Source organism: Acinonyx jubatus, chromosome X, assembly GCF_027475565.1.
Source record: "Acinonyx jubatus isolate Ajub_Pintada_27869175 chromosome X, VMU_Ajub_asm_v1.0, whole genome shotgun sequence".
Lineage (NCBI taxonomy): Eukaryota > Metazoa > Chordata > Mammalia > Carnivora > Felidae > Acinonyx > Acinonyx jubatus.
The window spans coordinates 112,749,193-112,761,409 of record NC_069389.1 but is presented as its reverse complement, the minus strand read 5'-3'; the positions used below and the strand labels follow the sequence as shown (position 1 = coordinate 112,761,409).

Genomic DNA, 12,217 nt, shown 5'->3' with positions numbered 1-12,217 from the left:
TAGCAGTTGTCACTACTATATTTAGTAAGGAATTAGTGGGGCCATGTTGTAGATACACCATTGACATCACCATCTCATAACTAAGATTGTTCTATTTTGTGTCTATCCATTCCTGTCCTGAATTACTCCTCAATGAACCACTCCTAGACTCTCAAAGTGTTCAGTTTCATTAGAGGACCACATCGTTTTATAAAGCAAAGTATGATATAATATTAATTTTTAAATATCCATATGTAATATATAATATTAATTTTTAAATCTCCATATGTAATACAAAGCTTCATAAGAGACTTCAAAGATACTCTTACATTAGCTAGATATAGAAACTTCTGAAACAAACTACCGTGGAAATGAATAGATTTTGGTACAGAAATAACTGGAGGAAGCTGTTTGTTTCTACCAAAAATGTGACATTGTTACATCAACCCACCCAGTCTCCTAGGGATTCCAAAAAGTGGCTAAAGTGTCAGAGTATGTGTGCCATTACCTCTTACTATTTCTGTATCAAAGAAATGAGTTCGGTATTTCAATTATATTGTTCCCTGTGGGGCAGGATAGCTAATGTATTATTTATTTAACAAAGGAATTAAAATTAAAATGCTAGCACTTCAATAATTTTGCCTAATTTCTCATCAATGAAAATAAAAAATAAAATTTGCAGGAAGTGAAACACATGTAGGTCTTAACCGTTTAACTCTCCCAATTCAGCTATCTATCAAACTTTTGATCAAAAAATGTCCCTTTGGATGGCCAGTTCTAAATAACAAATTTATTTGATTGCACCTAAAGAAAATCACAATCTTAATCAAAAACTTATTGCGTGACATTTCTGAAAGGTAATTCTTATTGGAGACTTCAACAGAAACATTTGGAGGGGAGTGAACATTCCTGTATGTAGTTGCACATAAATCTGAGTGAACATTTTTAACAGAAACTCACTAGGGTAGAAGTAATGGGCACTTGTTGCAAACTCACCTAAGTGCTTTTTTTGATATGATATGTAATGACGGTAAAAAATACATGAACCTGTATAGAGTTGTTGGATAACTATACCTGCAACTAATGTAACAGTGTGTGTCAATTATACTCAAATTAAAAAGGGGGTGGGGCATAGATGGCTCAGTCGGTTGAGTGTCCCCCTTCAGCTCAGGTCATGATCTCATAGTTTGTGGGTTCAAACCCCATGTAAGGCTCTGTGCTGACAGCTCAGAGCCTGGAGCCTGCTTGGATTCTGTCTCTCCCTCTCTCTCTGTCCCTCCCCTGCTCATGCTCTGTTTCTCTCTCAAAAATAAATAATAATAATAAACATTTAAAAAAACACATGAGCCTTATTTCCAAGCCCTCGTCATGAAGAGAAACTGACAGAATCCCCTTATACCTTACCCCACAATTCTAGAGCCCAGTCTGAACAAGATGCTAACATAGTTAACCTAGGAACCTCCAGGGCAACACTACTGTTCCATAGCTCCCAACGTAGTTGTGAAAGCTGCTTACAAGTTTGCTCTAACCGCTGTAGCATGTAAGCAATCCATTTCCTACCCAACTCTACACACACCTGGCTTAGACAATACAAGTGAGTGTGGAAGGATGATGGATCCAATCCTTCCCAAGATTTCATAGAGCATGCGTTGAATACAGTTGACATCTAGCCCTGCAAAGCTCCTTTGAAAATCACATCCACAGCATGGATTCAGGCCACCTCCACCTTCACCCACAATGTAGGGGCACCCTTACTTTTATCTTCAATCTCTGTTCTGATCTGCTTCACAACCTACCTTTTATTCAGTGTCCTAAGCAATCCTTTTCATCCTAACATTGACCCTTATGACTTGTTATGCTATTTACAGCCTCACCTCACATCTTGGACCTAAAACTTCATACTGTTTTTCCAACACTGAAGTCTTGGTTGTGCTTTTCTCAGCTATGATTTGGCTATACCCTCTGATTCTACTTCAGAAGCTCTGGGTACCAACCTGGTTTATCTTGGCCCAAACTGTCACATGTGGAAGCCCCACAAGTGAAACGTGGGAGAGACAACAAACACTGAGGGCCAAGAAAAGGTGGACAATTTGTATGTAACATGCATACATTTGTGCAGACAAAATACACTTGTATCATGCATTGGCTCACACTCTATTACAGTATGGCTTTATGTAACAAAGAACGTTTTCTAGAAAGCAATTCCAAAACATTATTTTCCAAAGCCTTCTTAGGATGAACAAAGAACACTGTGGCCTGCCTACCTTACTTATTCTGCTTTTCCAATGGAAGAGAAATTCTATAATAATTAAGCAAGCTCTGTTAAATGGGGAATAGTTTTTCCCCACTTCTGATTTCAGTGTGGAAGGATTTTCCCTAAGTACATTCCTGGTCACCTGGTCTTTTTCCATTCCTTTACTCAGTCTGCCTTGGAGAGGAAGAGTGATTTATCCAATTGGTCAATTTGGAAAGATCAAACATAGCTCTGGCCTCCTTCTCTTTGCTTCTATCTTCTGTCTGCTACTCCAGGAAGTCTGCCTCTATGAGAGGCTTAGGGGAGCTTTTCCAGCTTTGTGTTGCCGCGACTGGGTGAGCAGACTTGCCTACTTCAGGGTTCTGTATTAATAAGCCCAGTTAGCTAACAGACCTAAGGCCACATGCTCCAAGCCTCTAAAGGTTCAAAAGATGATGATCTGAGTCCACATGTCATTTCTTTGCTTTCTCGAATTGTTCCAAACCTGGTTGGGAAGAAGGGTGTCCCCTCAGTAATTCCAGTAAACACCATTACATAAGACTAAGGATTTTGCTTGTTTTCTCAGCTATGTGTATCTAGCAGAGTAGGTCAGTCAATAAGTTTATTGGCCAGTGAAATGCGAGGGGAAAGGTACTGGGAGGCTTCTGAGAAAGACTTCCTCACCCTTGAAAAGAGACACAAGAAAGGGAAGTTGTCTCCTCAGACTTTTGGGTAGTGCCTTGTGAGGCTGCTTTTTGTAGAGCCACTGAAGCCACCTTTCCACCGTGAGAAGGTAAGTCTGAGGCTGACGATGGTCAAATGTACATAAGTGGAAAGAACCCGGGTCCTTGACAGTATTGCTAAATCACTGATTTAACCAATGCTATAACCACTCTGCTTCTGGACTCTGTGTAATATGCAATAAGAAATCTCCTTATGGGGTGCCTGGGTGGCTCAGTCGGTTAAGCATCCAACTTCGGCTCAGGTCATGATCTTGCAGTTCATGAGTTCGAGCCTCGCTTCAGGTTTTGTGCTGGTGGCTCAGAGCCTGGAGCCTGCTTCAGATTCTGTGTCTCCCTCTCTCTCTGCCCCTCCCCTGCTTGTGCTGTGTTTCTCTCTCTCTCTCTCTCTCTCTCTCTCTCTCTCTGTCTCAAAAATAAATAAACATTAAAAAAATTATTAAAAAAATATATCTCCTTATGGTTTAAGGTTTTGAATCAGGCCTTCTGTTGCTTGATTTAAAAGCCTCCTAACTTATAGAGCCGTGAAAAGGACAGTTGCTGCTTAGACTCCATTGAGGAGAGACAGGAATACACATGTGTACATGAAGAGATTAGACAAATTCGGGTATTGATGCATGCTCTGAGGAAAACAAAAATGGGGTGCTGTGGAGAGTGACTGGAAGGGCTGCTTTAACTTACGTGGTCAGGGAAGGCTTGTCTAAGGAGGGGGAAATGCTTGTCTTGAGATGTGAATGATGAGAAGGAGTCACCCATATGAAAAAATGAAGAATAATGCATACCAAGTAGAAAGAACAGCAAGTTGAAAGGCCCTGAGGTGGAAATATTGGCATGTTGGACAGTGAAGGAGAAAGCTAGTGTGGCTGGAACAAAGTAAATGGGGGGGGGGCAGCAGAAGATGAGGTGAGCATGTTAGGCAGAGGTCAGACCATGGAAAGCCTTTGGAAGAAAGGCCAGAAAGAGAGAATGGACACTCCTTTGGTTGTGAATGAGATATGCTTAAAAGATTTTAAGTGGTAGAGTGGTATATCTGATTTATGTTTTAAGACATTCATTTTGCTATGTGTAGGATGAACTTCATGGGAGGGAAGGTCATGTGAGGAGACAAGGACACTAATTTTGAGGCTATTGCAATAACTCAGGCAAGAGACCTGATGGCTTGGACTATGGGAGTAAGAGTGAAGATAATGAGAAGCAATTGAATTTAGAATATATTTTGCAGATAGAGAGAAGTCACAAGACTTATATAGATGGGTTGAATGTGACATATAAGGAGAAAAGGGGAATTCAAGGCTGATTCCTAAGTTTTTAGCCTGAGCAATTGAGTAGATTGTGAAGTCATTTTGTAGGATGAAAAGCCTTGTTGGGGTGCATTTGTGGTGAGGGGATCAATAGTAGGATTTCAGTAAATATTTACAGGATGAAAGATTAAATATTTTAATAATGAAGCTTTATTATATAAACACATTTGGGAGGAAGTTACGTACATACCTACTATAACCCTTAGAGTATGAGTAATCATATTTGGATCGTATCACATGCATATTTTAAAGCCTAGTTATTGCAAAACGTTGGCACAAACACTTAATGCAACCATGTACCATTAACACTTCAAAGATTAACAAAAACATGCACAACAAATTAAATAGATAATAATGGGGCTAAACCAATAGCATTTTAAAATTAAAAAGCAAGAAAACAACCATAGAAAACTAGAATCAACTCAGACAATAATGAAAATGCAGATGGTTTGCTGACCAGGCATACTCCTGAGAGCCAAGGGCACTCCAACATCTTCTTGTGAGCATGCCCAGTGGGGGCTTTACAGTGTTGCTCAACACCTACCAGACTTCTTGGTAGAATCCCAAAGTTAAGTCCTCAGGACACATCAGCAATGCACTCATTTTACTTTATGAATATCAAGCTTTGATAATCTTTTAACATCTCACTTAGGAAGTTAGCACAGGTTGCCTCTGGTTATACATAAAATGAAAGTTTTGGAATTTGCTATCATTTGTCTACAGCAACCAAAGGGAGGATTTGTAATGAGAATTCATTCAGATCCTATGAGAAGGATCCTTATGGCCCAGTGTTGGTCTGGGGATCGTACTAGCAGAACTCCTACCCTAATATGGCACTTTCCATAGGTTTAGGTAGGAGAAGCAGGAAAAATTCTGCATCTGGTTCAAGGGTTACCTCCTCCTCATGGTCATTGTCAAACACCCCATCCCCAACAACCAGTCACTCCTCTGAATTCCTTTATCACTTACTGCTTGCGTCACTGCTCTGGACCCCTGGTATCTCGGACTTGCTTCATATATATATCCTCTTTTCCCAACTGGATGGCACCTCCTTGGCCCTCCAGGGCTGATGTGGCATACTGTAGGTATGACTGCCTACAGTAGGGGCATACATAAGCAAATTAATCTATGGGTATATTTTTGTTAGTGATAAGACCAATGACCTAATTTCCTTATGAGTTACTAGAGTGTAAGCCCTGACAATTATGTTTTTCTTTTTTGTAATGCAAGTGCCTGACTTAAGCTTAATTGCTGAGGCATCCACTTCAAAGATGGCTATCTCCCATCCAAGCACTAATTAAAGGATAAAGAAGATGTGGTGTGTGTGTGTGTGTGTGTGTGTGTGTACACATATATAATAGAATACTACTCGGCAATCAAAAAGAATGAAATCTTGCCATTTGCAGCAATGTGGATGGAACTAGAGTGTATTATGCTAAGTGAAATAAGTCAGTCAGAGAAAGATATCACATGATTTCACTCATGTGTGGAATTCAAGAAACACCACAGATGAACATAGGGGAAGGGAAGGAAAAATAAGATAAAAACAGAGAGGGAGGCAAACCATAAGAGACTCTTAAATACAGAGAACAGACTAGGGGGTTGCTAGAGGGGACGTGGGTGGGGGGATGGGCTAAATGGGTGATGGGCATTAAGGAGGGCAGTTGTTGGGATGAGTACTGGGTATTATGCGCAAGTGATGAATCACTCGGTTCTACTACTGAAACCAATACTAAACTGTGTGTTAACTAACTTGGATTCAAATAAATAAATAAATAACAAGATGACTGTCCTGAATAAAACACATTGCCAGCCACAGGACTAGATGAAGAGCCAGTCCTCCCATTTCCCCGCAGGCTCCTTTGTTTTAGAGAACTTGGTTGATTTCAGTGGCTGACCATTTGGGTCTCTTGTGCTTTCTCTTCCCAAATTTAAATTCCTGCTCTTATGTTTTAAATTCACCAATAAAGAATGAAACAGCAAAATCCTAGGCCCCACCCTCAACCCCGATAAAGTAGAATTCCACTCCCCAATTCTCAACACCCCTCAGCCTCATCATGTGGCCCCAACTGTGCCATGTAATTTCTAGGACTTGTAATTAGTCTTTTTTCTTCAAAGTTTCATAATGGTTATTGCTGAGGATGTCACAAGGGCTGGTCCAGCCACGACACTGGTTACCAATAGGCTGAGACGGGCACGCAACAGTTATTTTATGGTCAAGCAATAACAGTGTTTCGTTATATCTAAAAATACCAGCATGTGATACCATAATTGAAACATATGACATCTCATACACAAAATAATACACTGGGAGCCAAACAACAGAATGTTGATTCTGTATTTGAACTGTGCAAATGTTTTATTAAAGAAGACTGAATAAGTTGTCATGGCAATTGTTCTAATTTGAGACTTACTAGATACATCAATATTTCATTTCTGTACCTGCCACATGTCCCTAAATCTAAGACATGTGGCTTCATAGGAGCTACAAATTTTGTTGTAGAAAGTCATAGATTTGGTGAAGACCTTTATAATGGCTAGAGACCCCAAAAGCATAAACTGAACCATATTTCTTTTTCTATCACTAAAATGAGAACCTGAATTTTCAAATAGCAACCCGCACTGTTTCTTGAGCAGTAAAAATATGGCACCGTATAGTAGTTTACCTCCTCAGCCTACCTTATGCTCCACGGGGTCTTCCTAAAATTGCCTACAAGTCACTGGAGGAATAAATTGAAGCTGGAAAAATTACACCTCCCCCATCCTCCTAACTCTGCCAATACAGGACCTCACGGGAATGAGAGCACTAAACTGAGCCCTTACAAGAAGTGAGTAACCTCAAAGCTTTAACAGTCTTCGATAGCTGAGAGAGAGGTCATCAAGACCTATATGGCTCAGTAGTGGGCCTCTTTCTTCCTGTTGGTAAAGCCTAAAGAGGAATAATATGAAAGCTAAGAACGGAGGAAGGCACACTCCTTATGAAAATATTTACCGCAAAACACCAATGGTAATTTAAAATTAAAATGCAAAGAAACGGCCCTGGTAAATACAAACCACTCAAGACAGCTTTGAAAATGGGCTGCTGTTTAAATATCCTTCCAGCAACCACGAGGACTCCAGCAGCAAGCTGTTGTGTGAGCATGCACTGTGGGAGACTTAGAATCCTAAATTTGAGTTTTCATTAACTTAAGCAGTGTGCTGATTTTAGCTTATGAATATCAAGTTTTACAAACCTTTAATCACTCTCTTCATGAGTTAGTTGTACATGATAATGTTCGAGAGCATGGACTCTGGAGCCAGATTGTCTAGATTTGAATCCCAACCCTGCAACTTATTAGCAGCATGTCCTTGAGCAAATTACCCAACTTTTTTGCACCTCAGTTTTCCACCCATAAATTGGGGACAATAAAGGCATCATCAACCCACAGTGTTGTTATGAGGATTAAACACACTTAACCAGTATTTAAAAATTTCTTAAAACAGGGGCACCTGCGTGGCTCAGTCGGTTGAGGATCTGACTCTTGATTTCGGCTCAGGTCATGATCTCACAGTTCGTGGGTTCCAGACCCGTGTCGGGCTCTGAGCTGTGTCAGCAAGGAGTCTACTTGGAATTCTGTCTCCCTCTCTCTCTGCCCCTCCCCACTCATGTGTTCTCTCTCTGTCTCTCTCTCTCTCAAAAATAAATTTTAAAAAATGTCTTAGGGCAGTGCCAGATACAGAGGAAGCTCTGTGAGTGTTAAACAAGAAAGTTCTCATTGAACATAAAATGGTAGTCTCTGGAACTATGTGCCTATTGTCAGCAATACGCAGGGAAAGGACTCATACTTTTATTTTAGATTCATTTATAACCCATCAGGTGAAAACTTATTGCCCAGCAGTAAGTCTGGGACCATATTTTGAGAATCCTTTAAGGGCCTCCAGTCTAACCTACTCATGTTACAAATGAGGTAACGAAGGACCACGGCAGGGATAGCATTTGACCAAAGGAACAATTATGAAAATGTGGCAGAGTTAGAAATGGAAGCCAAATCACTGCTGTTCTTACCAGCTGCCTCTCTGCCTTCCTAAGGTTGAGTTTCAAATAGATCTTGTGAGAGATACTTATTATTGATCAAAATAATAATAATAATACTAGTAAAGATGGTATTTGCACTAACATTCAAAATAAATTGTGGGCTTGCCATACAAGAGTCACACGTTATATGTGAGACTGTGGTTCTCAGCATCATTGATATTGCTTATTTCACAAATCTTTTCCCAATATGGTTCTCTCTGTCATGTGACTAAATTAAGTACCAAGATTAATATTTCCTTCTGTTACTGCCTTAATCTGTTCAGGCCGCTGTAACGAAATGCCATAGACTAGGTAACTTATAAACAACAGACATTGATTTCTCACGGTTTTGGAGGCCCAGAGGTCCAAGGTCAGGGTACCAGCAGATTCAGGGTCACTCGCTTCCTGGTTCGTGGACTGCGACCTTTTCAAGGTGTCCTCACATGGCAGAAGAGGCAAGGGAGCTCTCTGGGGCATTATTACCATGCAGGAGGGCTACACCCTCACGACCTCATCACCTCCCAAAGACCCCACCTCCAAATACCTTCACATCGGGGATTAGGTTTCAACATGGGAGCTTTGAGGGGACACAAATATTCAGTTAAAAGCAATTACGCATTCAAAACCAATGCCTTTGTAGTCAAATAAACCGAACCTGTTGCAAGAAAACCCCTAAGGCAATTTTATTACTTACAATAACACTTCAAAAGATCTCTCCCTAGTGAGTGACTCAGACGATAGTTTAATTGCAATTTTGATTTCCCATATCAGGATGTCTGCATCTTTTTAGCTTTATTATACTTCAAATATTAAATTATTAAGAATGTATACAGCACAGGAATTAAACAGGAAAGCCAGCTCAGAGGCAATGAAGTATAAAACCAGAAATTGCTTCTTAGTTCCTTTGTCAATTAAAAAAAATAAAAATAAGTGAAGAGCTTGGCCTTACAGTTTTTAAAAAGACATTTCTTAAAGTCAGGATTTTGAATCCATATACTGTATTCCTAATACCCAGAGAGCTCTTACAAGACTCATTTGTTGAAAAGCAAAGCAGAGATTTGGAGATGCCTCCTAAAGTGAAAACCTAGCACTTTTCAAATTCACATTTACTTTTATATTTATCACTGATAAAAACCCAGGGAGCTGACATCTGTAAACATGAAATGTTTAATAACAAACTCATTAATTGGAGTCTTTACATAATTTCATTACAGACCGTGATTCTCTGTTTGGACTAAAGTCCTATTAGTTTGTCACAGCCATTATTGCTTCCTAGGAAGCAGTGACTGAGATTTACCCAAGCGTGTGAATTGCACAAATCGTGCATTTCCTTCTATGTGTCTCGTAATCCTCAATATTTGACACTATTAGAACAATAAACAACTACAGTTCAACAAGGAGATATCAGTAGGACATTATGTAATGAATATGTTACTGTTCTAAAGAATTATTAGAAAAAAACAAGTTAATGAACCATGGTACATTATGTAAGTCTTAGATTCAGTGTGTCAGAATTGGAAAATGTGTTAGAAACCGAGTAGTTAAACCCCCACAAAGGCAAGGAAATGGTTCAGGTCAGTGAGTTAGTCTTAGAGTCAGGAGGCTTCTGGATCCTTGTCTAGTACTCTTCTAAGGTTAGGATTGTGTGTGTGTGTGTGTGTGTGTGTGTGTGTGTGTGTGCGCGCGCGCATGCGCGCGCGCACGCACTTCAGTATATACTGTCCCTGTTTGAGGTCGGTTAATTCCAAGGCTTTTCTCTGAAGCAAATCATAATCTAACCAGGTTTCATTGCAAGAATTTCCCACTTATGAATATTAACTTATGTTAGGTCTTCAGCCATGACATTCATATTTGCAAGAAAAATACAATCAGGGAGAACTTCCACGTGATAGGCATTTTCCATGATTTATAAACTTAATTTTTCACATGTGGCTTCTTAGATTTATATTACAATATTATATATTAAGAAATTATCTATAGACTCATTCTTGCGTTCTAAAGATAACTGGACCAGTTAATGTATTTTAGGCAAACTAAGAAACTAGGTAAATGGAGAAATCATCTCGAAATGGAATTTCAAAGCAATAAAGGCGTGGGTCTTTTTAGTGACTTCATAGACGCCCATTGCTACAATATATCCTCCTAAACCCTCAAAAGCAGATAATATAATCCTATAATAACCATTTAAACTTTTTCTCTGATTTGGGCTCAACAGCTATTCTGACATAATGCTTCCTTAAAACTTTACATGATGCTCCATAAACTGAGACCAAACTCCTCACCCACATCATCAGGGCATTTTGCCTCTTAGCCTTACCAGCTAAACCTGAAGTTGTTGCTATTTCTTCGCTTACATCTCCCACTTACTCTAATGAGCTTGACTCGCCCACTCACCAGGTTTTATCTAGAGAGTAGAGATTAGCCGCAGGCTATAAACACGTCCTGGCTATGGTGTTGTGTTGGCCGCTCAGCAACAAGGTACCCCACTACTCATATTGTGTGTTATCTGGCCCTTTTTATTTCAGGGTCCCCCTGTGGGACAAGTGACATGGGTAGCTGACAGGATAAAGATCTTGCTTTTGCTGTCTATGTAAGTAATACACTGTTCACATCTGTCTGGGCTAATTGTTTTTTTACCTGCTGAATCTGTCAAGCTGTTTGACATAGTGTATATCAGTAAACACTTACTTAAGGACAGCTTTGTGCTAGGCATTCTAGACAATACAGTGACTTTTAAGACATGAACCTTCTTTCAGGAAACCACTTACGTGGGAATACTGAAGTAAAGGACATGTGCATAGTGAGTAATATGCTCAATAAACCTTCCGAGAGTTCAGAAGAGAGACCTGGGGCCAGAGTGTGGACCTATATATTGTCTCCATTGAAGCCTCAATATGTTTTAGCAAAGCCACAGTTGTCTTCCCTAATGATTCCAGAAATATACCAGCCATTCCTTATTTAAATGATTTTAGGCACCAACATTATAGTGATAAAAACTCATGACTTACGTTGTATAAGCATAATACATAAATCCTATGTGTTTGTTCATCTTGTGAAATTTACTTTTGTTCAACTGTTTTCTGCTTAAGAAACACTACATATTCAGTAAAGAAATTTGAAGAATACAGAAAATACTTTAAAAACCATCCATAACCTCAGGATAACCACCAATAACATTTTGGCATTCTTTTCTGCTATTTTTTTCTATGCATTTTTACATTGTTGAGCTAATATTGCATAATTTGCTTTTTAAGTAATTTTTTCCTCTTAGTTTAAAATGTATAAGGAAGGAGCTCTGTGTTGACGGCTGGAATCCTGGAGCCTGCTTCAGATTCTGTGTCTCCCTCTCTCTCTGCCCTTCCCCCCTCATGCTCTCTCTCTCTGTCAAAAATAAATAAACATTAAAAAAATTTTTTTAAATGTATAAGGAAGGAAACAAAAATTCCATGTAACCCTACTACCGGTTAACTCCAGATGACATTTTTTAAAACCTTATACATGGTTAGAAAATTCAAACAGTGTAATGGTGCACCATATAGCCAAATGATTTTCAAATGGGTTTTCAATTACTTGCAGTTATAACCAATGCAGTGCTGAGTATTTATCAACACATATCACTATCACATGAAAATGGCTGAATGAATTTTCACCGAATTTGTAAGGTGTGTTTACAATAGTCTGGCTCAAAAAAAAAAAAGTGGTCTTTTTGAAATACAGGAGCTTCACTTTGGGGACCAGGAGGGAAACCTTCATAAAAATCTGCTTCAAAGCAGCTGTAGCAGGGGTTCAGTGAGAGCCCTTTAAGACTGCTAATCAGGAAAGCCCTCCCATATGCATTAAGATGCCAAGGAGACACAAATCACACAGCGCTTGAGCAGAAACCCCTTTCTGAAAGTCACCAGAGCAGATA

At 39.5% G+C, this 12,217-nt stretch overlaps 1 protein-coding gene across 1 annotated transcript in view; it reads left to right on the top strand.

Annotated features, from left to right (window-relative positions):
- The window catches only part of LOC128311449 (uncharacterized), a 73,817-nt gene that overhangs the window by 42,071 nt on the left and 19,529 nt on the right, over positions 1-12,217 (top strand). The gene's annotated exons all lie outside the window — the stretch shown is intronic.